Source organism: Saccopteryx bilineata, chromosome 7 (genome assembly GCF_036850765.1).
Source record: "Saccopteryx bilineata isolate mSacBil1 chromosome 7, mSacBil1_pri_phased_curated, whole genome shotgun sequence".
Taxonomy (NCBI): domain Eukaryota; kingdom Metazoa; phylum Chordata; class Mammalia; order Chiroptera; family Emballonuridae; genus Saccopteryx; species Saccopteryx bilineata.
In genome coordinates this window covers 29593123-29620035 of record NC_089496.1, presented here as the reverse complement: position 1 = coordinate 29620035, position 26913 = coordinate 29593123, and the positions used below count along the sequence as shown (strand labels likewise).

Genomic DNA, 26913 nt, shown 5'->3' with positions numbered 1-26913 from the left:
AATGTCAGCAGTCTTTGAAGTATCTACTGCCGAGGAGTAAAGCAGGTCTGTGATAATCTCTACTTTTGTAAAATGAGAAGATTGGGTCTGAGAAATCAAACGTCACAACTGAGAATCTTTTGATAACGATAAACTGCTACGGATGCTGTTCTTTTTTTTTTTTTTCTATATGACCTGACTATATCATATATATTGAAGTTAAGTGAGTGTTAACATGTTCAGAAATGTTATGTTAACCTTTCAAGTAGCATCTTGTTTTGGAGCTGAGGCACCCGAATGAAATGAAAATGAGCCCTTCTGTGTTTTCTTAATAAATAATGAGTGTACAAAGTAAAGATGGCACGTTTGTGGCTCCTTGTTACCATTTTTTTCCTTCATGAAAGTGATGGAGGGAATCGTCAATCCTGGCTATCCTTCATGCCAGCCTGCCTGTGATTTCAGAATACCAATGCTTGCTGCAACCGCTAGAGAAGGATCAGAGTCAGCAAGCAAGTTGAGAACTGGCCCAGAACGTCATGTCATACCCACTTCAAACTGGTGACACGATGTATTATCCATTGAAATATCTGAGTTTCTGTGACTGAAGTCTATGTCTCTGAAGAGCTATTTTGGGGAAACACTAAGAGACAAAATTTACAGATCTAAATTAATAGGGGCTACCTTGTCTCTGCTTAGGCATCAGGCCCAGCCTGGGCACTCTGTCAACAGTGAATGGACAAATCATATCTAAATGAGGGAAAGAACTCATGCACCTCTGGACTGAACTGCTGAAAGTGAGGAGGCTCAGTTACACAAAAATGAGTACTCTCATCATAAGTCAACCACCATGTCTTGAGGAATTAGGAAGAAAATAGAAATCATAAGCATTTATAATTTTATGAAATTTTGGGATCCAAACAATGGGTTTGTCTGGTTGTGAGTTTTAATAAAACACATAAGGCAAAAGCAAACTTGATCATCTAAGAGAAATTGTAAATCCAGATCTCCTAAGCCACAAAAGAGATGACAGGAGGAAGAAAAGACCTGGTTTTCAATCAAAGTAAAAATGTTTTATGTTTGTATTGATGTTCTAAAATTATTAGGATGTGATCAATTTTCCAATGTTTTTTCTTTTTTCTGTGGTTCATTATACGTCCAAAAATCAACCAAACAACAATAAAAAAAAAAAACTATAGCAAAATTGAGAATCAACACAAAAGATGTCAGTCATTATCGAAACAATCAAAAGGAAGAACAAGCAAGAGAGCGAGGCAGTTCAAGCAATCAATTTTAACTATAAAACAACTTCAATTCTGCTGCCGGCTGATGAAACTTAACTTAAAAAAAAAATAACAAAGAGAAATGAAAAAGGTTTTAAATATCAGTAAGAGTTAGGGTTGTGTTCCTAGGTGACATGGGTCTGTCCAGGAGATGTAAGAATCCAGCTTAGCCATCTTCAAAGTTTTGAAGATGAGAACCTACTGCTAAGAAAAAATCCCAAGACCAAAGAAAGAAAAAAAAGTTGGAAGTATTATTAATATACGTCATTCCAAACAGTAACCACGTTTTACTGGCTCCCCCATCTCCCAGACATTAAAAAGTAAAATGATGAAATCAAAGGTCTATTTTACACTTAATCCTTTATTAAACCTCTCTTAAACTTCAGCTGCTCTAATTCTTGAAATCTAGAAGAATGTCCAGGCGCGTTCTGGAATAACCATCCCTACCTCCATAATATACGGAAGCTCCCACCTCCCTCAAAACATATACATGCTTTGCTTAAAAGGCACAGATCACATTCTGCCTCATGAAAGCTGATAATACTGAAACCCATCCAAAACCTAAGTCATTACAAGAATTTAAAATTAAAGCATTGCTCAGACATAAACTTCAAATGAAAATCACTTCCAGGTTTTATTGAGAAAACAGCCAAGTGGGGAAGACAGGAAAGAAATTTTAATCACAAGCACTTTTTGAAGCCCTTTGAGCCCTTCTTTTTAGGATAGGACTGGGTGGGGTGTGGGCCGGTGGTCACTGGTCTACACAGAAGAGAGTAAGTGCATCAGAAGCTGGGTATAAACCAGAAAGAACTGGTCAGAAAGTAAAGAAGCAATTGCCTGAACTCATTGTCTGTATCCCTTCACTTAGTACTAAATCTGCAGGATGATTTCACACAAAGAAAGAAAATATGGAGCCTAGCATGCTGTTGAATACTGAAATGTAAGCTGAGTCACTAATGTGGTCGCATGTAAGTGATTTGGTATATGGATTTCTTTGGGGACTTGTCCTGCTCTTTGAGGGTAACAGCTGCTCCAGAAGGAAATGTTTTGGCCCTGGCCGGTTGGCTCAGCGGTAGAGCATCGGCCTGGCATGCCGGGGACCAGGGTTCGATTCCCGGCCAGGGCATATAGGAGAAGCACCCATTTGCTTCTCCACCCCCACCCCCTCCTTCCTCTCTGTCTCTTTCTTCCCCTCCCGCAGCCAAGGCTCCGTTGGAGCAAAGATGGCCCGGGCGCTGGGGATGGCTCCTTGGCCTCTGCCCCAGGCGCTAGAGTGGCTCTGGTCACGGCAGAGCGACCCTCCGGAGGGGCAGAGCATGGCCCCCTGGTGGGCAGAGCTTCGCCCCTGGTGGGCGTGCCGGGTGGATCCCGGTCAGGCGCATGCGGGAGTCTGTCTGACTGTCTCTCCCCGTTTCCAGCTTCAGAAAAAAAAAAAAAAGGAAATGTTTTTTGGTGCACCAGTTCTTTCCAACACTCAAAATACCTTTAAAGGAAATAACACTAATGAAAAACTATTACTGCTGCGTGCATTACACACAGTCTGTTATTGTGTCCTCCTAACCCTTCAAGGTCATTAGCCTTGTTCTATAGACCAGGGAACTGAGTACTGAGCAGAGAGGTCAGTAATTTATACAAGATTCTAAGAATGGAAGAAGAGTGGCTGAGACTCTAGACCAACCCCCGGCCCCCAGTGCACCAGGCATGCCTCTTGCTGAAGGTTTCAAAGGAAGAATTAGCTGATCTTGTAAGAGATTTGAGAGTAAGCCTGCCTCCGGAAAAGAGAAACTAATTACATTTTTTATAAACATTTAAAAGTTTACAATGCATATGTTTTAAGATTCTGATAAAAGCAAAAGACACACATACTTGATTGTGCTGTGTAGTAATCAGAGGGTCAGAGTACATGGATCCAAACCCAGGTTCTTCTTTTTAAGACTCTTTTCATCTAAAACATTTCTCCCACCTCATTCTTCCAAACCCAAGCTCTTAACCGTTGGAGTAATGACCTCTGGTACTTCTTATGTTTCTGTGCTACATGACACTGTCTCACCCTATAGTAATTGAAGAGGAGACAGAAGAGTGTGAGGTCTAAGGTTATTCCACTTGGATTAACATCCTGCCTTTGCTAGCTAATAGTTGTGACCTTGAGCAAACTACAGTACCTCCTTGTATCTCAATTTCTTCATATACAAAATGGGAATGATAAGGAATGTTCAACTCATAATTTACAAGAATCAAATGAGCAATCATGTATAAATCTTTTAGCCTGCTGCCTTACACAAAGTAACAAATAAATAAATGTTAGCTTCCATCATTAATATTTAGAAGAATTTACTATCAAAGGGTCCCTTCCCCTTTTATGTAATGTGACTGTGTAGTTTCATTAGTAAAGCAGTAGTTGGCATATTTTATTTTCTAAATATGGCCAAAATACTAAATATGACCACATTTCATTACATGTGGTCTTCTACAATATGACCATGCCAGACCCTCATGAAGAGGTAGAATTTGTTTCTGTTGAAATAAGGATATACCAGTTCTAGATGTAGCCCTTGCCTGGCCTGTTAGCTTTACTTCCTGTCTTTTGGAACACTCTCTCTTAGTATTCATCCACCATGCTGTAAGGAAGCACAAGTAACCTCATGGAGGTACTCACATGGAGAGAAGCCAAGGCCTCCTGCCACCTCTTGCAACTGAACTCTCAACAACCACAGACAGCTTGCCTACCAGACGAGTGAACAACCCAGGAAATAGCTCCTCCAGGCCCAATTAAGAGAGCCTATCTTATTCCATTTGCAGCAAAGTTGAGCAGTTTTTTTAAACTTTGCCTAAATGGCCTATTATCATTGTGTCAAGTCCCAGCATTTTGGCATCATTTCTTATGTGGCAGCACATTCCCAGAACACAGCATTTTATGTAATCACTCTTTTTCCCCCCACTTTTTCCACTTTCTTGGTACTTACTTTCTCTAAGTAGGTCTATCATAAAGATACTTTTTATGTTAAGATTTATAACCATAACATGTACTTAACACCTGTTGTTTGCCAATCACTAATACATTACATAAGTAAACATATTCCTGCCCTCAGGCAGCAATAGTATAGTTCAAAAGAAGGGCTGACCATAAGTAAAAGTAACCAAAGTACATAGCTCCCAAATATCTAACCCTGGTGTTGGAGTTTCAAGTTATAGCAGCCTAAACCGGGTCCATTTCTTCTAAATACAGATGAAAGGCTAAGCAGAACAAACTCAGTTATGAAATGCTTCCCCAAGAGTTAGATTTAAAGCCTATTTTTTTTTAATTTTATTTTTTTTTTATTTTTTTTTTTACAGAGACAGAGAGTGAGTCAGAGAGAGGGATAGACAGGGACAGACAGACAGGAACGGAGAGATGAAAAGCATCAATCATTAGTTTTTCGTTGTGCATTGCGACACCTTAGTTGTTCATTGATTGCTTTCTCATATATGCCTTGACCATGGGCCTTCAGCAGACTGAATAACCCCATGCTTGAGCCAGAGACCTTGGGTCCAAGCTGGCGAGCTTTTTGCTCAAGCCAGATGAGCCCGCGCTCAAACTGACAACCTTGGGGTCTCGAACCTGGGTCTTCCGCATCCCAGTCTGACGCTCTATCCACTGCGCCACCGCCTGGCCAGGCTAAAGCCTATTTTTTAACAACAAATATATATATACATACACACACACACACACACACACACACACACACACACAAATGGCAGGCAGAGGTTATACTCTACAAGTTAGAAATAGCATATGCAAAAGTTCAAAACTGGGAATAAGCAGGTTATAGAAAAGCCCTGTGATGGAAACTGCCTAAATTTTAGCGGAGGGTCCTCACCAAGAACAAAGGAAAGATGTTGGGGAGACCAGGAAAACGGGTCAACAAATGTCTGCCCAAAGCTTTTACAGCCTGGTGTGCTTTGGCCTTGGGAAAGTTTTTCTTTTCTACTTTCAGACAGAAGCTTTCTCTCCAGCCCTCAAAGACACAGAGGCTGAACAGTGACTTAGGTGCTTCTGTCACAATAATGCTTGGTCTCTTTACAGACTGGCTTGCTGTGTTTTACTCAGCGGTCTGTGTCCCCTCTCTTGTGAAATCAGGGTTTCTCAAATCTAGTCGTAACTTCTGCCTGGTGTCCTCTGTTAGAGGTGTCTAAGCGGATTCCTTACGCATCCATCAAAGAGACACACTTCAAAATGGAAACTAAAAGCCAAGTGACCATATCAATAAAAGCTGCTCTTACTCGATTCATAAACGTAAGCTGCCAGTGGAGGGCTGAACAGAAACGAACTCTCACTGGACTCAGGGCATCAGTTGTGTGTCAGTCTTCCCCACCAGTGGACTGTGTTCACTCCTAACGCTTCAAAACACAGGTTCTTAACACCAGCGGGTCTGGGTTGCAGGCTACTTTTTCATTCAATACCTATATCAGAAACAAAGCCAAACTGTAGGGCCCTACTATACTGCCATCTGAGAGCTCATGTTCCCTACGGTCTCACTTGGCAGAAAATGGCATCTAGATGTGCCCTGATTCAAAAGGAACTTAAAGCCAATATAAATCAGGAAAGCATGACCATTTCCCACCAGTTTCAGATTCTCCTCTGGAATTCTGACGGAATCAAGTAAGATTTTTAAACTGCAATTAGAAAACTAGAGGTCTTACTATTTCTCTTTTAAAAATCCTTAAAATCCTCCTTCACATACTGTTACAAACCCTGCTTGTTCCGGTGACCAGACTACATCGTTTTAAGCACAGAGCCTTTTACGGGAATAGAAGGACTTCAAGCTAAAGAACCCAGAAAATAGCCGGCCATGTTCTGTGTATTTTTAATATCATAACAGATATCTCTGTAGCCTCTTTTCTTCCCAAATACTACGTAGAATTTCCTGAATTGTGAAAAAGAATGTGGAAGTATAAAGTAAATAGAAATAACAAACACTAAGAGAAAAATAACCCTTCTACTTTAAGTGTATTTATGTGTTTTAATTCATTGTGCTGAGCGCTGCGGCTCTCTTACCTACCTAAACCAAGCTCATGTGCTTCAACTCCAAAGAGCACCAACGGGCTCATCCTGATGGATGCGAGCTGATCTTACACCATATGGTCCACCTCTCTCCTCCACTGATAAGTACATCGTCTCTAGGTTTGGATCACATATGTCTCATTAGACCAAAAGACTGCCCCTGGCAACTACTGTATTTTTAGACAACTTCAGTATCATCCTAAATGCCAAAAGGCCAACACCTAAAAAATGGCAATATGAAAACATCTATATATCCCTTTTTCTATTTTTATTTTCTTCCTTCATGTTATAAGCTCCCTGGTTCCCACATCCTGTTGGGACCAAGATTTTAGCTCTTAACAAGCTTAGTTTCCACCCTGACCACCTTGTGTATCTCTTTAAGACTTTATGTAGTAAAACCACAACCTGTATATTAATATAATCTTTTCAGCTCTGTAGAGATTCAGTACTACAACTGCACATTTAAACAAAGAATTTCTTCCAAAAAGTGTGCTTGGAAATACAGTCGAAAAGTTTTCCTATGGTCGCAGGAAATTTTAGCACTAACCAGAGAACTGTGATGATATGGAAGTAGTAATATGTCTCAGCTGGAGATGACCCATTACTTCACAGTCTTTATCAAATGGGACAAATAGATAAGATAGCCATGACTCTAGAGGGTTGATTCCCTTCTTTGAATATGTTAGCCTGGTTGATGATTCATTAAATCCACGGATATAGGCTAGTGGAAAGGCTGAAGGATAAAGAGCATACTGGATGGATAGACCAGCCTTCAGCTAGAATGCTACATGCAGTTGTTTCCTCGATATCTGAGAGGAATGGGCTCCAGAACCTCCTTGAATATCAAAGTCCTTGGATGCTCAAGTCCCTTCTATAAATGGCACAGTGTTTGCAAACAACACACGCAAATCCTCTCATATACTTTAGATTATCTCTAGGTTACATAGAACACCTAATACAATGTAAATGCTGTGTAAATGGTGGTATGTTGTATTGCTTAAGGAATAATGACAAGAAAAAAAAATCTGTTCACTTGTAGTACAGATACAACCATCGTAGGCCAGGCAGCATAGTACATGTCAGCAACAACGTAACTTTCTTTTCAAACATTTTTTATCAGCGATTGGTTGAATCTGTAGATGTCTAAGCTGTGGATACAGACAGCTAGCTCTATATGCTAAATTAACACCCTGAGGAACTTTGATGAGCAGCTCCACCAGCCCTTTGAGACGCATCCTTAATTAGAACTAAAACCTGAGGGTAGTCCTAAATAAGCCAAATAGTCATGAAACTGGCCCAGTCTTCAAGCCAGGACTATGCCAAATACAAAGTACTTAATCTAACAAGCATCTGTTTATCAATAACCATGTACCAAACAATTCAGCATTTAAGGACAGAAAATTATTAGATTGTTTTTGTTTTTCTAATAGATTTAATAAGCAAAAAAAAAAATGTCCAACATGTCCCTCAGGAAGAAGAATGAATTGTATAAAATACTACCAAATTTCCAATCATTTGGGATGTCATCTATGAAACACCAATAAGAAATAATTTATTTGTCCACTGGAATCCATTTTTAAGTCAGTGTATTAAGGGTAGAGAAATAGATTTGTTTGTCCATTTCTGTCTTTTTATTTTTCTGCCCAAGTCTGTACAATTTCCAACGGTAGCTGCACTGAAACTGTCTTTTAGTCGCTAGTCATTTTTGATAGAAGGGTTCATTTGAGGGGGATTTTGTGCATGTGATTTTCCCCCTCTTCTGTTTTGCAGTTGCACTTAGTTTTTGTTAAAAAGGCTGCCAGAATTCTTAAATGGACCTGGATGTTATTACTTTTCAAAACACTTCACACATGATCATTAATATCTGCATCTTTAAAACAGAAAAAAAATAGTATTTTTTTTCCCTCCAATCTGATTTGCTTAACATGTACTACATATGTCCTGAAATGTGATCTCCTGGGCAGAGTAAGCACAAGCAGTTTTCAATTACAGGCACTTGAATGGTGACATTGAGGACTTGTGGAAATAAATACAATGCGGTAATCATGCAAAAATCAAAAACAAAACGAATTGAATTTTTTCCCGTGCACTCACATCCAATCAGAAAACTTGACAGTACACAGTATATTTTTAAATCATGGAACTGATTGCCTATTGTAGAAAGAAAACAGTTTAAGAAAACATAACTCTATACTGTGCAAGGTTAATGTTATTTAAATGCAAAAGCTAGGAAGATGGCACTGATATTACCTGATATTTTACCATTTATGTACCCAGGAGCAGATATGTTTATCTTTCAACTTGACGTCTGATTGCTGTGCTAATGCCATTTAAAACTGGATGGAAGAAAATTATATTCTCCTAAGGAGTAGACTGATTTTTTTTTCTTTAAAGAATAGAAAAAAATAACGATAGCCATTTTGTTTCAAACAAAGTGCTACATAGAAACCTCTAGGTATAAATCGCATCAGGCCTCTAATTTTTGCTCGCTATCGGTTATTGCTGGGATAATTGCATAGGAACACTATTGTGTAATTGTCAGCAGTAATGCTTCTGGACCAAGGACCAAGGACTCCTGCAGATTTCTACAACTCATTACTCTCCTTACAGTTTGTGCTTTTTTTCTTCTTTCTGAAGACCACTGGAGTTAAGCCAAATGGAATTATTGTTCTCAGACTTGGGAAAGAATCACATTAATTTCTGAAAAGTACAGACAAATTTTGCAGCTAAGCAAACTGTGTCCTTTGTTTAAGAAAAAAAAAAAAACACCCGAGAGTTAAAGGGGAAAATGGTCAAACAAAATGCACATCTTCAAAACTGTAGGTCTTTTTAAACAAACTGAAAGCTAATTTGGTGAACAGAGTTAAAGAAGCAATTAGACTGTTTAAGTGATAAGGGTTGGACATGGGGAAAGACATCTGACAATGCTTGTATAACTGTTTTCTTGCTCATTTCTTTTCTCGTTCAAGTTGTTATAATGCATTACAGGAATGCATAAGCAATGAATTATACATTAGAGTTGTACATAGGCTTAGGAATACATGTATATACACAAAAGTTTTTCCTTCTTCCAAAATTCTAAACTATAATTCTGCCCTATATAAAATATAATAAACATGTTATTTATGGTGATTAAATCTTTCACATAGTTCATAAAAAACCATCTTGATGAACATTGGTAAAGAAAAAATTTTAAGCTCCTATGTGGTTGTGTGACTGTCACTTGGTACATTTTGCTTCAACAAGTTTGTTCAGATTTTTTAGAATTTTCTTCATAACACACAATAGCAAACACTTCTTTACTATTTTAGATCTTAGACAAAGGATGTAAGCAGACATTTCATTTGCAAAAGAAGAAACACATCTAATAAACATTTGAGAAAAGGAATTGAATAGGATATGATCGTTGGCCTACCAAATTAATTAAACATTTTGAATGATAATGCCCCAGCATTTAAATAGAGAAGATTATTTATGAGGATGAGAGTTTGGTGAAACAAACATCCTTTTGTATAGCTTACAGAACAACAAATCAGTAAGAAATTTCTGTTAAAATATTACAATATGTATTAAAGATTTTATTTTAAACTGTAGTCTTTGAAAATGAATGCCAAATCTAAACATGGCTATCCTAAAAATAATAAGTTCAGACAATGATTTATGCATAAAAAGACTTGTTATTTGAAATAACAAGCATCTAGAAACAATTTAAACATCCAACAATAGGAGCATATTAAGTAAATGACAGTACAATGTGCAAAGTGTTATTATTTGCTCATTCAATGGTGTTTTCAAACCCAACTGTTAAAAATATGTAATGATCTGGAGAAATACTCATATAAAGTGAAATACAATATTCAAAATTGTAGAGGCATGCAATCCCAAAATTGTTATAACTATGTATAGAAACTATGTTAAATGATAGTTTCTGAATAGTGGGATTATAAATAATTTTTATTATCCTGTCTGTATAGATGTTGGTCAAATAAGTTTGTAAATATGATATATATGTTTGCTCACTTATAGTTTGCATTGGATGTGGGAGACAGGCTGTAGGCAGGCAGAGTCCTTATAGCCTAAGGCTTAGTTTTAAGAGTAAGCTTTTCCCCACACCCTTGACTGTTGCAGGATAGGGGGTGGTGCACTCTCATGAGGAATCTCATATATGCCTCAGATAAGTGGCTTTGTATCAGAGACTTCCTTGTTTGTATATTGGATTAAAGGTTTTGATTTCTACACTATAAGATGGGGCAGACTGTGAGCTTGCTCTCTCTCAGTTCCTGAGATTAGCATTGGAGAGTAGAGAAGAGAGAGCAGAGAAAGGCCACATGGAGGAGAGGAGAAGCAGCCAAGATGGAGGAGTGCTGAAGGAGAAGCCAGTTTGTGCAGAGTTTGTGTAGAGAGAGGGAGATGGGGAACAGAGGTGAATAAGTCTGGTGAGCTAGAAACCTTTGATTCTAAGAAACTCGGATAAGTCAGCGGCTTTGGGAGCCCTGAATAAAAAGGGAAGTGTTTTACCACTGTGTGTATTTCTTGCCCGCCGGGTGCAAGCTAGGATAAAGATGATGGCCCACCAGTTCTTGACTCCGTTGTTTCATTACCATCTGTCCAAATCCAATGCGAACCTGCATGGGCCAGGCGGCTGTGATGGTGGCCGTGCTATTGGCTTTACAATAAGTATTTTAGTTTGTTTGCAAACACCATGTCATTCAGGAATTATTGTTTTTAATACAAATTAATACTATACTTTCAAAATCAAAAAAATACAGAAGCACTGTGCTTCTCAATAAGATTAGGGAAGAATTCATGGGATTGCTTATGTGTCTTTGCCTCTGAAAAAAAGATTTCAGGGATTGAAAACGTGGGCTTACTATGATATGGATGTTTGAAAGCGTTGAAATAGTAAGAGCCTCTTAGAATGCCATTTAAAAAATATATATCATTAATTTTGTTTTAAGTTGAGGTTGGCAATAAAGTTAGCACCATCAGCCAGATCCCTGCAACCCGCCTTTCACCCCCAAGCACTTCACATTCTGTCACTTCCCTCTGGAATCACTAATTGTCTCCTAGTTATTTCTATCCCCTGCAGCCATTGATAGCTGTCACTGGAAGATACATTCTCTAGTGGCTTTAGCTAGGAAACAGAGTCAGTCAGAGGTTTATACCTATTCCTGCTTTCACTAAATACCTCCTGATCACCTCGGGCAAGTTTTATAACCACCTCTAAACTGGTTCTCCTATTTCAAAATTGGGTTACATTTCATATCATATTCGTTGTCACTGAGAAACAAAATAAGACATAAATATCACCAGATCCAAACTTGCATCCTGGTGGTTTCATTCTCACTATTCAGTGCTTAGTGTGTCCCTTCACCTTAAGAAAACTGATGTCACTAAAGAGAAAAGTGAGAAATAATAGTAAGTTTAGTGGTTACAACCACAGAGCCAAGCTGGGCTTCTTGGACGTGAATCTAGCTCTGTCATTCACTAGCTATAGGATCTTGGGTAAATGGCACAGTCTCTCTGTGCTTCTATTTCCTCTGCTATAAACAGATTACCTGAGTTCCTTAACGCATATGCAGCACTTAAAACCATTTCTGGCGCCTGACCTGTGGTGGCGCGGTGGATAAAGCATCAACCTGGAAACACTGAGGTTGCCGGTTCAAAACCCTGGCTTGCCTGGTCAAGGCACATATGGGAGTTGATGCTTCCTGCTCCTCCTTCTTCTCTCTCTCTCTCTCTCTCTCTCTATCTCTATCTCTATCTCTATCTCTATCTCTCCCTCCCCCTCCTCTCTAAAATGAATAAATAAAAAAGTAAAAAAAAAATAAAAAAACCATTTCTGGTATAGAGCAATTGTTAACAACTATTACTAGAAAGCAACATGTCTTTCCTTTTCCCAAGGCTATAAATATGCTTACAAAATTCTTGGCTACCAAAAAGTACAGATTACACTGTCATCTGTTTAAAAACTGTGATCTTTAATGGAAGGGAAACAAAAAAACAATCTATTGAGTTAGTCTTTGAGGTTAGTTACTTAAAACAGGATAACACATTAGATTTGTTTTATATTTAGTTTTTATTATTGACAGAGCCTCATTAAAAGGGTTTGATATTTAGTATACCTACTCAGATTAGAGCTTAGATAAATAAGAATTCCCAAATTGTTATGCATGTGCTTATATCTGTCTGTGATATGTAACTACAGGAACAGATTTTAAGTAATTACATTTCGTTTTGTCTCATGTCAGGCACAAGTTAGCTCAGCACAATTTAACGGAGAAGTGCATAGTCTTTTGCGCTTAATGAGGCCACATTTGATAAGAGACTCTGGTGGGATCTGGAATCATAGCAGCAGTGAAATCTGAGGTTTGGGTTCTTGGTTCATTAGGCAGCAAGACTGACTCTTCAATATCCTTGCTATCAAAGAGAAAGAAAAAGGCCAACTTGTTGATTTGTTTTTCATTTATTTTTTAATGCTATAGAATAAGTGGGCTCTTCTCTTTTAATTATTATACAAAAGAGTTTCACAACAACTTGGACTTCCACATCATTTTTTACAAGTGTGCTCTATATACTGATCCAAGACTCATCTAATGGTAGTTTCACTACTGAGGGTCACAAATGGAGTGTGCTCGCCCATGTCAAGAGGCAGCTAGTGTGGCAAAGACGAGATCAAGTGTAACGACAGCAATGGTTAATATTCGTTGAGCATTTGTGAATCACAATATTAATTCATTCAATCCTCAAAACAGTTTCATTTAACAGATGATGAAAATGAGATGCCACAAAGGTCACACAGTAAGCAGAGCCTAGGAACTCCAACCTCAGAAACCACACTCTCAGCCCTGATACGGTACTGACTCGGGTGAACTGACATGGAACGTCCTGATCATGTCAAAGGCAGCATCTGACGGATCAGAAAATATTAATATCCCTTTTTCTATCTCCCAGCATTTATACAACTACTAAATGGCCTTCTTAAGAACTCACAGTTAACTATGTCAGAGAGGTTTGAGATCTGGAAAAAATAACCTGATCGCCATCACATTCTTCTGAATGTGATGTTAAGTGTTGCACCTGAGCAACAGTGGACTATTCTAGAAGTATTGATAACTGAGGCCTAGAGCAGAGCCCCGGAACAGGAAAGTTGCTTTTTAATATGAGTACCTTTTTATTAAGTCGTGTGACTTCAAAAGTGTTACGAGGTATAAGATGTATACTTTTTCTGTTCATTCATTATGTATCTGTTTTGTACAGCTGCAAGGGGTCTCTCACTGGGCTTGGGATAGGCTGAGTGGGTTTATTGAGAAGTTAGTGAAGCTTAGCTTCAGGGCCCTCGTTCACTTGGGCCTCTTCAAGGCAATGGCTGGCAGAGGAGAACAACAATGGGTTCTATTTTTCTTTTTTTCTTTTTGAGAGACAGAGAGGTAGGGAGAAAGAGAGACAGGTGCATCAAGCTGTTCCTGTATGTGCCCTGATTGGGGAATCCAACCAGCAACTTTTGTGCTCTGGAACAACGCTCCAACCAACTGAGCTATCTGGCCAGAGCAATGTGTTCTCATAATCATATAATATTTTTGAAAAATTTGCAGAAGCAACTACTTTAAGTATAATCAATTAATGCCATTCTCTCTCCCCTCAGCTTTCCCTCCCACACCTTCTCCTCTTTTGTACTGTGGCTTTGGAGGGACTGAGAGATGTTTAGCATCCACCTAAGGGGAAATCGAGTTGTAAATAGTTACACTCAGTTGGACTTCATGGGATATATTGATGTGGTTCACAATCATCTTGCGATACAACTAAGTTATTGCTAACCATCTCGGTTTGGGAAGGTGTCTAGGAGTACTTCTATCTCCCAGTGTGCTCGGCCATCTACAGTGACCACACAGAAGTCCAGGGCCAAGACCACTCTGCAACATAAAAGTGCCCCACAGCCTCTGGCACCATGAGTATGTGAGTAAATGGCATAGAGACACAAGGTTTGCATGCAGCCATGTATTTCTTCTTATTATTAATTAAAATAGAAACACCCTCTAAATGGGCTATTACTTCAACTCGTCATTAGCAGCACCAGTTGACAGTTCACTGAAACCTAAGTAAGCTGATGGTAGGGGATGGAAGAGGGGTGAGGGGTCACTGGGAAATGAATGGGCAGAAATGTAATTGAGCAAAAGACAAAATATTTGCCCGGAGTTCTGGCTACTGCTACCTAAGTTAGAGGTTTGAGAATTTTCAGAGCGTAACAGAATTATCTGGAAAATTCTGTCAGGAAGTGTGTATTCCTGAGCTCTATCCCAGACCTAGGGAAATAATATCTTGATATAAAGCCAGGATGTATGCATTTTAAGAAATTTCAGTGATTCTAAGGTAGGTAGTCAATAGATCACATCTTGCTCTAAGGAGACAAATTTCTAAGAAAGCTAATCCAATGAATTCGGCTGGAATATCCTCAGATACAGGACTGGAGGACTGACAAGCACTCGTGAGGGATATCCTCGTCGGGTTTCAATAATGATCTGAAGGAACCAACTTTTCTCCATGTCTACGATTTTCTTTCTCAAACTCAACTGCCCTTTGGCGTGAGTTGGAGGGACATCCATTAATGTACTCAATTTTGTCAAGGAAGGAGAAAAAACTCCAGGAATGTCTGAGTCTTCTTTCAAAAGCTAATGGTGTAGATCTTCTTGGCACTTACATATCTAAATCATTATCCCAAAGTGCAGCCATAATATATATGAAAAAGAAAAGACCAAGCTTATAACGTGTGCACCTCATTAATATTTTAATTAGCTTGCAGCAAAAGATCCCTGACCTTTTGTTGCAATCTTTTGGGTGAAATCAGAAATGCAACAGCTGGGCTTCCTACACACAGTGAGCATTTAGCCCACATACAAAAAGGCGACTTCTTTGCTCATCAACATAATTAAAACCAGGTATCCACTGTGTTAGACTTTGGCCAGGAGCTAACTTGTACAAGAGCTTGACATAATTGTGCTAAGGGCTGACAATGCATAGTTGCCATGGACTGAATAAGAAAAATGATACCAATAAAGCATGTATTCTCTCCTGCATGTTAATAAGCTAATTGGAGTCTAAGCCATTGATACTTATGATTTCTATATTTCAATTCCGAAAATCATCAGGATTATAAATGCTGAGGATTAATTCCTTTAAGGGTTAAACCACTTAACAGACCTAAATGAGCAGAATATTGCTAAGAGCAAATATAGTATTTTGTTTTAGCGACAAAAAAATCATTTGGAGCTTAGTATTTTATTTTATTTTATTTTAATTAGAACTATTTTATATGAAGTCTCTATGTACATATGTCCTCTAACTAAAATCCCATGTTCAACTCTAGAAGAAGACAGTGTTTCCTGATTAAGTTTACGTTATTACAGAGGGCATTTCTCTAGTACCCTTTTTCTTCTTTCTGCTGAAAAGTATTTTATTCTGAGCAGATAAATAATGGGAATTTGTACTCTAAATGTGCAATACAGGCATGAACAAGAACACCTACCCCAACTCCATTATTAACTGATAAATAAAAATGTGTCCAAGATCAGAGAGTGTCCTGGTGACAGAACCTTCCACTCCCCCAAGCTGCTTCTATTTCACAGGCCACTCTTCAGTATAATTTCTTATCTTAAATAATATTCCTTGCCTGACCAGGCAGTGGCGCAGTGGATAGAGCGTTGGACTGGGATGCAGAGGACCACGTTCGAGACCCCGAGGTCGCCAGCTTGAGCACCGGCTCATCTGGTTTGAGCAAAAAGCCCACCAGCTTGAACCCAAGGTCGCTGGCTCCAGCAAAGGGTTACTTGGTCTGCTGAAGGCCCGCGGTCAAGGCACATATGAGAAAGCAATCAATGAACAACTAAGGTGTTGCAACGTGCAATGAAAAACTAATGATTGATGCTTCTCATCTCTCTGTTCCTGTCTGTCTTGTCCCTGTCTATCCCTCTCTCTGACTCTCTCTCTGTCTCTGTAAAAAAATAAAATAAAATAATAATGGCCCTGGCCGGTTGGCTGAGTGGTAGAGCGTCGGCCTGGAGTGCAGGGGACCCGGGTTCAATTCCCGGCCAGGGCACATAGGAGAGGCGCCCATTTGCTTCTCCACCCCCCCTCCTTCCTCTCTGTCTCTCTCTTCCCCTCCCACAGCCAAGGCTCCATTGGAGCAAAGATGGCCCAGGCACTGGGGATGGCTCCTTGGCCTCTGCCCCAGGCGCTAGAGTGGCTCTGGTTGCTGCAGAGCGATGCCCCAGAGGGGCAGAGCATCGCCCCCTGGTGGGCAGAGCGTCGCCCTTGGTGGGCATGTCGGGTGGATCCCAGTCGGGCGCATGCGGGAGTCTGTCTGACTGTCTCTCCCCGTTTCCAGCTTCAGAAAAATACAAAAAAAAAAAAAAACTTCTCTTTTTTTATTTTGGACTCGTGTGTACCCTGAAGAGATTTTCTCTTGCAGTTGTTTGATAACACATTGCTAGCACATCTGTTAAATTTCAGTTCACATTTCCTATCCTATAATAGCAAAAGAAATGCTGTTTCCTTCAGCACAGGAACAAAATGGGCAAATACCCATTATGAAATTGTTCCGTTAAGGTCAAGCTTGATTGAAATGGTCAAGTAAGTTTCCCTAAGCTTCGATATTCAAGGAAAGGGGGCTGGAGAGAATAAGACACATTGCCTATAACAGAGTATTATACGTATTTACATTTTCCAAAGGGTGTTATCTGCCTAATTTTTCTTGCCTTTGGAAAAATTCACAAGATAAATGCTTCATGTCTAGAATACACACACATCAGTTTAAAGATGAAAACCACTCTTCATCCCATGATATAATATCCCACTTAAAGAAATAATAAGCACTGTAGCACTGAGAAACAAAAATGAGCAAAATGAAAGTTCGTATAAATAAAAAAGCCATAGAAGTCCATCTAACTCTCCCATCATACACCTTAGTACATTCTCCTTTAAAACACTGCACTGCACTCTTAACATCACTATCTTTCTGTTTGCAACACTTGCATTAGCTGTCTTCAGATGGCAATTGCTTCAAATGCAAAGCATCTTCCACTGCACAAATCTGTCTTGAAAGGGTCTTAAGAACCCCTTTATGAGTCTTTTCAAGAATCTAAGAATGCAAGAACATAAGAATCTATGTCTTTGTATAAAGCAGAGTTTCTCTACTGAGAGCGATTTTTGTTTCCAAGGAGACATATGGCAATCTCTCAAGACATATTTTTATTGGCCAACCTGAGATGCTATCGACAGCAAGTGATACAAGGCTAGGGATCCTGCTAAAATTTCGACAATGCATAGGACAGGGCAGACCAAACAAGCTAACACCAACAGCTGCTGTGAGTTCTTTAGAAAGACATGAAGTTTTCAGTTACTTACCTTATTGAGAAATGCGTGTTTAAATCTGATCACTTAACGTCACTACCGAGAGTTACCAGGCAAATCTCTTAGTAAGGGACAACACGTACAGCAGCAAGGACACTAGGCTTGGGGGCTTGGAGACTTGGCTTCTGCAAATTAAGCGCGCTCAGTAATTAGTTGTGTGAACTTGGGTAAGTCACTTAACCTCTCGTGCCCTCAATTGCTTCATCAAAAAAATGAAAGATCCAAGCTAACTTCATTCTAGAAATCCCTTTCAGTTCTAAAATTTTATTATTCAAATGAGAAGTCAAATCACTAGTTTAAAAACCATTTTTTTAAATTAAGATTAACTAGCTATGCAATTATTAAAAGGAGCCATAACTGGAGTGCATATATTACATGTGTGACCACACTCCGTCAGTACATTCCTATGCATTTACTGAGCATCCGTATATGCTTAGCACTTTATTCGTTAATATAAAGAGAAAAAATAATGAGACACTTTGCATCTATCTCTCTAAGTGAACCAGACTAAATTATTGAAAAACCCATTAAAGAGGTGAGGTTTTTTCCAAAGAGCAATGTGGAGGCCATCACATCAGAATATCCTATGAGATCTTTGGTAAAATACAAATTCCTGATCTTCTAGCCATACTGGATTGGGATTTCTGAGGGTTTGGCCAAAATCTGCATTAGTATCAAGTAATTATTAGGTATACTATAGTTTAAAACACATTTTTTTTTCTTTGTGTATTTTTCTGAAGCTGGAAACAGGGAGAGACAGTCAGACAGACTCCCGCATTCGCCTGACCGGGATCCACCCGGCACGCCCACCAGGGGCGATGCTCTGCCCACCAGGCGGCGATGCTCTGCCCCTCTGGGGTGTCGCTCTGCTGCGACCAGAGCCACTCTAGCACCTGGGGCAGAGGCCAAGGAGCCATCCCCAGCGCCCGGGGCCATCTTTGCTCCAATGGAGCCTTGGCTACGGGAGGGGAAGAGAGAGACAGAGAGGAAGGGGGGAGGGTGTAGAAGCAAATGGGCGTTTCTCCTATGTGCCCTGGCGGGGAATCGAACCCGGGTCCCCCGCACGCCAGGCCGATGCTGTACCGCTGAGCCAACCGGCCAGAGCCTAAAACGCATTTAGTTCAAAATTAATCAATAAGAAAGTCCGTATTATACTTCTTAGTGTTGATTATAGATAAAATTCTATAAGAGTTCAGAGAAAGGCACATTGATTGCAATTCAGAACAGTTAAAGAAAATTCCAGAGCAGGTACGATGGGAGCTTAAACAGACAGGGGTTGGAAAGCAAGGAAAGGCACTCGTGTGGAGTTTCAGCATGAGCAAAGGCACAGATGTGGGAGCGGATGAGAGGTAACTGGGAGTCAATGAAAAATTCCCTAATAACAATATTTGTGAGGAGCCTAACTAATTGATAAAGTGAGTTAGCTATAAACATGTATGGAAAAACCACTTTGAAAATGCCTATAACCCCCAAAGGACAACTCTCATGAAATAAAAATTAGTTCAAATTTTTAAATTCTATTTAAATGTTGTCTGACCCAAATGTGTTGCACTGATTTTTTAGGCTATCTATACAATTCAAGAAGAAAACAAAATTACACCCTGCATTAAACCTTCTAGATCTCCAAGTCTTCTGATCCATTTCATTTCTCAGGAGCACACGTTTATTTGCCGAATATGTCTTATTTCCCTCTAGTATACACACTATTTGCCAGTGTAAACTTAAAAATAAAATGATATTCCTATACTAACCATTTTTATACACTCTAACATGATTTTTTTTCTTTTGAGGGGTAAAAACTGAGAGGATTTTCCTCCTAAAACCCAAAAATATTTCACTTTAATTGTCATATAGTATATATAATTCCATTTGGTAATTTGTTAAATGGACTACAATTTTATTGATTTCTAATTTATTCCCATTGTGGTTGGATAATATGCTTTGTGTGACTAGAATCCTTTTAAATTTATTGAGATGTTTTATGGCCTAGAATATGATGTGCAATCTCTTCAAGCTTGTGTTACACATTCCGTCCATCTTTGGTTGTTTTGGGTAGAACAGTAAATTTTGCCCCCACTACTTCATTTTTACTGAATGCAGAGGTCCCAGTTCAAGTGACTTATTTTAAATATATTGTCATGCTTAAAAATTATTTGACTCAATCTCATTAATAGCATTTTTAAGCCTTATATGGCAATAACAGCTCTTACTATAACCAGGGAAATAATAGATTTACACTGTATTTCTCACTAATGTCTTAATAGAGTCAACCCAGGGAATATTTTCAAATACCACTTTTCTCAGATTCTGAAAAGGGCCACCATCTGTGTCTCGCATGGCATTGGGACATATTTTGAATATCCAAGGTTGTAAAGTAAGTTACTTTCTCAAATTACTTCCCATGTGGTTCAAGGATTGCACTGTGACATCATTTTCTTCCATACCCAAATAAGAATTAAATAGTATATATTTTTTAAGATTATAGCATCTGCTAATAAATATAAAATTAATGTGTGATAGGATGTTATATTTTCCTGAAAGGTATAAAACTAACCACAAAATAAGCCTATCAAAATCATCTTCTTGGCTAAGTAAACCATGATATATGTTTATTGTTTTATTTAAATTCATAAGAAATGCCATCTAATTAAAGTCACTAATGAAACACTTATCATTCCTATATTCAATGTTGGGTTTTACGAGTTATCAAAGAAAAGAAAGATTCAGTTCCTGTTCTTTATGAGCTAAAAGGATAGTGAAAGAACAAGAAGCATTATCATGAATTATGACATCCATTTATAAAACATTTGAAAATTTTACTTTTGTTTGAAAACATGGATTTGATAATTTATTAATATAGGTTTATTGGTAATATAACCAATACAAGTTTTATTTCTAACACTGATAATACATTGTATTTAAATAAATACTCTTTTCTTATTTAAGTTTAGATATTATCTTTCTACTTCTTGTCATTTAAGATAAGAATTTGGCTCTTCTTTACTATCACTCCTAATTCCTTTCCTTCTACCCACCCATTTTCTCACTAGAACATACTTAGTGTTTTGGAGTCCACAGTGTTGAAATAATTTTGACTATGTAATATTGTTCATCAAGCCAATTATATATAAATACAATGATGACATTGCCTTTACTGTCTAACTTTCTTGAAGTTACTTACCTCTTTTACATAGATTTTTTTTTTTTTTTTGTACTTTTCCGAAGCTGGAAACGGGGAGAGACAGTCAGACAGACTCCCGCATGCGCCCGACCGGGATCCACCCGGCACGCCCACCAGGGGGTGACGCTCTGCCCACCAGGGGGCGATGCTCTGCCCCTCCGGGGCATCGCTCTGTCACGACCAGAGCCACTCCAGCGCCTGGGGCAGAGGCCAAGGAGCCATCCCCAGCGCCCGGGGCCATCTTTGCTCCAATGGAGCCTTGGCTGCGGGAGGGGAAGAGAGAGACAGAGAGGAAGAAGAGGGGGAGGGATGGAGAAGCAGATGGGCGCTTCTCCTGTGTGCCCTGGCCGGGAATCGAACCTGGGACTTCTGCACGCCAGGCCGACGCTCTACCACTGAGCCAACCGGCCAGGGCTTCTCTTTTACATAGATTAACATGATCTATCACTAATGTTTTCTAAATGTTTCCCCATATCTGTGAAACAGCAATAATATTTTGCACATTTACAAACACATTGGTTAACCTAACAGTCTCTTTTTTCCCTAGAGCCTTTCTTCAATGACCCTCCACCTTTGTATTGAATTCATAGCAGTTGCTGGCAAAGCCTTAAGCACTGTTGTCATCTTCTAATCAACCAAACTGCACTGCTCTCCCAGCATTCCCAGGGCAATGTTTGAATTGCTATCTTCGTCTGCATGACTGGCAGCATCCGGACTGCTTCAAAACTAAGTGTAATAACTTCTATGTAGGCAATTTGGAGAATTTCTGCCCCACTTAGCAAGTGTCTGGAACTGTGGGACAGACTTAGGATAGAATTTTTTTTTTTTTTTTACTATATCCATGCCATGAACATTGCCAAGTACTTGATATATATTACATCATTTATTCTCTCCATATCTCTTTGAGACTGGTACACATTATTATGGTCTCTATTTTACAGATGAGGAGTCCAAGGTTCAGAAACATTCAGCAACTTATTCAATAGCATACAGATACAGGGTACCAGAACCTGCTTTCAAACCCAGGTTTTATCAAATTCCTAAGGTACACCGGTAACCACTTGAGTATAAACCACAGCGCATAAAGCACAGTCAGCTCCGACTGCTGGGGTAAGACAGGAAGGGCATGGAAGGAAAATGGAAGGTGTGTATGCCTCTTAAGGTAACAATAGTGCCAGTGCTGCCACTCGCTGGTTAGATATTCTTGGACAAATCACCTATTATCTTACAATAATAATCATTGTGAGAACCAGTATTTATTCTAAGTAGGTACTTTTGCATGTGTTATCTCATTTTAGTCTCACGAGAATCTTTTGATGTAGGTGTTGTTATTATTATTGTGGTCGTTCTTATTTTTATCTTCATTTTATAAGTGGAGAAGCATACCTCAGCACTCTATTCCCTCGCCTTGCATGTGAGTGAGTTGAATTAATCATCTCTAAATTGTGTGTTTCTAGAAAGATATTTCTTTTAAAACATCACTAAAACTTGAAAGTGCTTATTGGATTTGCACGTCTCAAAGAGGAAAATACAAATTACAGATGAGGCTCAGAAAAATATTCACTGGTGTTTCCAGGTCATACAGCTAGTGGAGACGAGTATCCAAAAGTAATAATTCCCAATGTAATGCTTTTTCTTACAATGAAGAAATCAAGGATATGACCTGACCAGGCAGTGGTGCAGTGGATAGAGCATGGTACTGGGATGCAGAGAACCCAGGTTCAAAACCCCAAGGTCCCAGGCTTGAGCGCGGGCTCATCTGGTTTGAATGCACTGCACCAGCTTGAGTGCAGGTTGCTGGCTTGAGCAAGGGGTCATAGATATGACCCTTGGGTCGCTGGCTTGAGCCCAAAGTCACTTGAGCAAGAAGTCACTTGCTCTGCTGTAGCCACCTGGCCAAGGTACATATGAGAAAGCAGTCAATGAACAGCTTAAAGGAGCCGCAACAAAGAATTGATGCTTCTCATTTTTCACAATTTCTGCTTGTCTGTCTCTATCTGTTCCTCTCTCTGACTTTCTCTCTGTCTCTGACACACACACACACACAAAAAGAAATCAAGAATATGGCACATAGAGTTACGGGGTAGCGGGGGTGGGGAGGAGAAAGAGACAAAGCCCAGAAATAGACTATGTAATGTGAAAGTCTTGCCCATCATCTTTTCATTCATTCAGCTACATAAGAGGCTCCAGAAATACAAAGAGTAGAAAAGTGAGTATAAAAGCCTTCTATCTTTAGAAGGAGTTCACAATAAAAATATAAATAAATTTTAAAAAGAACAACACATTAAGAAGTTATTTTAAAACATCATTATCAAAGTAATTATTTGCATATTTATTCCAAAAAAAAAAGAATTGAATGAATAATTTGGAAACTGGAATTTAAAGTACATTCATAATAGAACTCTCAATTTCTTCCACTCACCATCAAAGCTTCATGATCTCAGTAAATATCACAACCCTTCATCTAGTTACTCTTGGCAAAAACCAGCACGTACCTTTAGCAACTTTATATCCTGTATCCAATTCATAAAATAAATCCTCTTGACTCTATTGCCAAGATATATCTCAAATATAGTCACTTCTCACCCTGGATAATTGGCTCAGTGGTAGAGCATCTGCCTGGTATGTGGATGTTCCAGGTTTAATTCTGGTCAGTACACACAGGAGAGGAGACCATCTGCTTCTCCACACCTCCCTCTAACCTCCTTCCCCTCACCCCCATGGCTCATGGTTCAAACACATTGACCCTCGGCACTGAGGATGGCTCCACGGAGCATCCACTAAACATACCTCAGGTGTGAGCATGGCCCCAGATGGGCAGAGCATCGGCTCCAGATGGGTTGCTGGGTGGAGATGTATATAGCCACTTCTCGCCTTTCCACAACTCTAATCTAAGCCATTTTATTCTCTTTTTTTTTTTTTTTTTTATAATTTTATTTTTTTAATGGGGTGACATCAATAAATCAGGATACATATATTCAAAGATAACAAGTCCAGGTTATCTTGTCGTTCAATTATGTTGCATACCCACCACCCAAAGTCAGATTATCCTCTGTCACCTTCTATCTTGTTTTCTTTGTGCCCCTCCCACCCCCTATCCCTCTCCCATTCCCCCCTCCCCCCCGTAACCACCACACTCTTATCAATGTCTCTTAGTTTCACTATTATGTCCCACCTACGTATGGCATTTTATTCTCTTGTCTGGACAATATTATAGCTTTCTTCCTAAATAGTCTTTCGTCTTCCACGCTGGTGTGCTACAATCTATTTTTTACTTAGCAAGTAGAATGTCTTTAAAAACAGGTAAATCAGGACACAAAATAAACATCCAGAAATCAGTTGCATTTTTATATAACAATAATGAAGCTATCAGAAAGGGAAACTAAGAAAACAATCTTATTTATAATTGCATAAAAAATATACCATGAAATAAATTTGACCAAGAAAGTAAAAGAACTATACTCAGAAAATTATAAGACATTGAAGAAAGAAATGTAAAAGGATACAAATAAGTAGAAGCATATACTGTGGTCATAGATAGGAAGAATTAACATCATTAAAATATCCATGCTACCCAAAGCAGTCGATAGGTTCAATGCAATTTATAGATACCAATGGCATGTTTTTTTTTGTTTGTTTGTTTGTTTGTATTTTTCTGAAGCTGAAAACGGGGAGAGACAGTCAGATAGACTCCCGCATGCGCCCCACCGGGATCCACCCGGCACACCCACAGGGGGTGACGCTCTGCCCACCAGGGAGCGATGCTCTGCCCCTCCGGGGGCGTCGCTCTGTTGCGACCAGAGCCACTCTAGCACCTGGGGCAGAGGCCAAGGAGCTATCTCCAGCGCCGGGGCCATCTTTGCTCCAATGGAGCCTTGGCTGCGGGAGGGAAGAGAGAGACAGAGAGGAAGGAGAGGGGGAGGGGTGGAGAAGCAGATGGGTGCTTCTCCTGTGTGCCCTTGCCGGGAATCGAACCCGGGACTTCTGCACGACAGGCCGATGCTCTACCACTGAGCCAACTGGCCAGGGCCCCAATGGCATGTTTTGCAGAGCCAAAAATTTATATGGAACTACAAAAAAAACAAATAGCCACAGCAATCTTGAGAAAGAAGAACAAAGTTGGAGGACTCATGCCACCTCAGATCAAACTGCAAGGCCATAGTAATTAATACAGCATGGTACTGGCATAAAATCAGATATATAAATCAATGAAACAGAATAGAGAGCCCAGAAATAAACTCACTCCTTTATGGTCAATATTTCACAAAAGAGGCAAGAACATACATTGGAATAAACAGTCTCTTCAATAAATGGTGTTGGGAAAATTGGACAGATATGTACAAAAAAAATGAAACTAGATCACCTTCTTACATCATACACAAGAATAAACTCAAAATGGATTAAAGATTTAAATATTAAACTCAAAACTTTAAAAATTCTAGAAGAAAACATAGACAGTGAAATCTTGAACATTTTTTATAGGAATATTTTTTCTGATATATTGCCTTGGGCAAGGGAAACCAGAAAAAATAAATGGGACTACATCAAACTACATAATTTTTTCACAGCAAAGGAAACCATCAACAAAATATTTATAAAAAGACAACCCACTAAATGGAAGAACATATTCACCAACAACACATCTGATAAGGGGTTAATATCCAAAATTTATTAAGAACTTATAAAATATGCCTGACCAGGAGGTGGTGCAGTGGATAGAGGGTCAATTTGGGATGCTGAGTGCCCAGGTTCAAAACCTCAAGGTCACTAGCTTAAGCACGGGGTTGCTTAAGAACCATACTCAGAAAATTATAAGACATTGAAGAAAGAAGTGTAAAAGGGTACAAATAAGTAGAAGCATATTGAGCTTCTTGAGCATGGGATCATAGATATGACCACACAGTCACTGGCTTGACATCGAAGGTCGCTGACTTGAGCAAGGGGTAACTGGCTCAGCTAAAGCCCTCTGGTCAGGGCATATATGAGAAAAAAAATCAATGAACAGTTAAGGTGTTCCAACAGCGAGTTGATACTTCTCATCTCTGTACCTCTTTCTCTCTCTCACTCTCTCTCTCTCATGCTTAAAAGAAAAGGACTTATAAAATGTAACATCAAAAAAACTGTCCAATTGAAAAATGGTCAAAGGACCTGAATAGATAGTTCTCCAAAGAGGACATACATAAGGCTAATAGATAATAGATATATGCAGAGATGCTCATAATTAACAATCAGATAAATCTAAATTAAACCCACAATGAAATATCACCTCACACACGTCAGAATGGCTGTCATCAATAAATCAACAAACAAGTGTTGGCAAGGTTGTGAAGAAAGGGAACCCTCGTTCACTGTTAATGAAAATGCAGATTGATGCAGACATTGTGGACATCATTATGGAGTTACCTCAATCAATTAAAAATGGGACTGTTTTATGACCCAGCAATTGTACTTCTGGGTATATATCCAAAAACCTTAAACACTAATTTTAAAAAATGAATGCATTCTTTGTTTATTGCAGCATTATCTACAATAGCTAAGATTTGAAAGTAGCCCAAGTGTGCATCAGTAGATGAGTCGATAAAAAAAAGCTACAGTACATTTACACAATGGAATATTATTCAGCAGTAAAAAAGAAAAGAAAAATCTTATCCTTTGCAACAGCATAGATGGACCTGGAAAGCATTATGCTAAGTGAAATAATCCAGTCAGAGAAAGTCAATTATCATGTGTTTTCATTCATATATGGACTCTAATGAATAAACTAAACTAACAAACAAAATAGAATCAGACTCATAGATATGCAGAACAGGTTGACAGCTGGCAGAGGGAAGGGGAGCTGGGAGAAAAAGGTGAAGGAATTAATAAAAAAAAAACCCTCACAGACACAAAGATATGGTGGTTACCAGAGGAGAAGGGAGTGGGGGAGCAGAAGAGGGTAAAGGGGCATAAAGAAGGAAACTGGACTCAGCTCAGGGTGGTGACCACATATTACAAGATGCAGGGGATGTATTATATAGAATTGGACA

At 39.2% G+C, this 26913-nt stretch overlaps 1 protein-coding gene and 1 non-coding gene across 2 annotated transcripts in view; both read right to left on the bottom strand.

The window, feature by feature from the left end:
* Positions 1-26913, bottom strand: part of NXPH1 (neurexophilin 1) — a 319365-nt gene that overhangs the window by 184160 nt on the left and 108292 nt on the right. The gene's annotated exons all lie outside the window — the stretch shown is intronic.
* Positions 24842-24917, bottom strand: TRNAD-GUC (transfer RNA aspartic acid (anticodon GUC)). The gene has a single exon. It is a non-coding gene; the product is annotated as a tRNA-Asp (tRNA).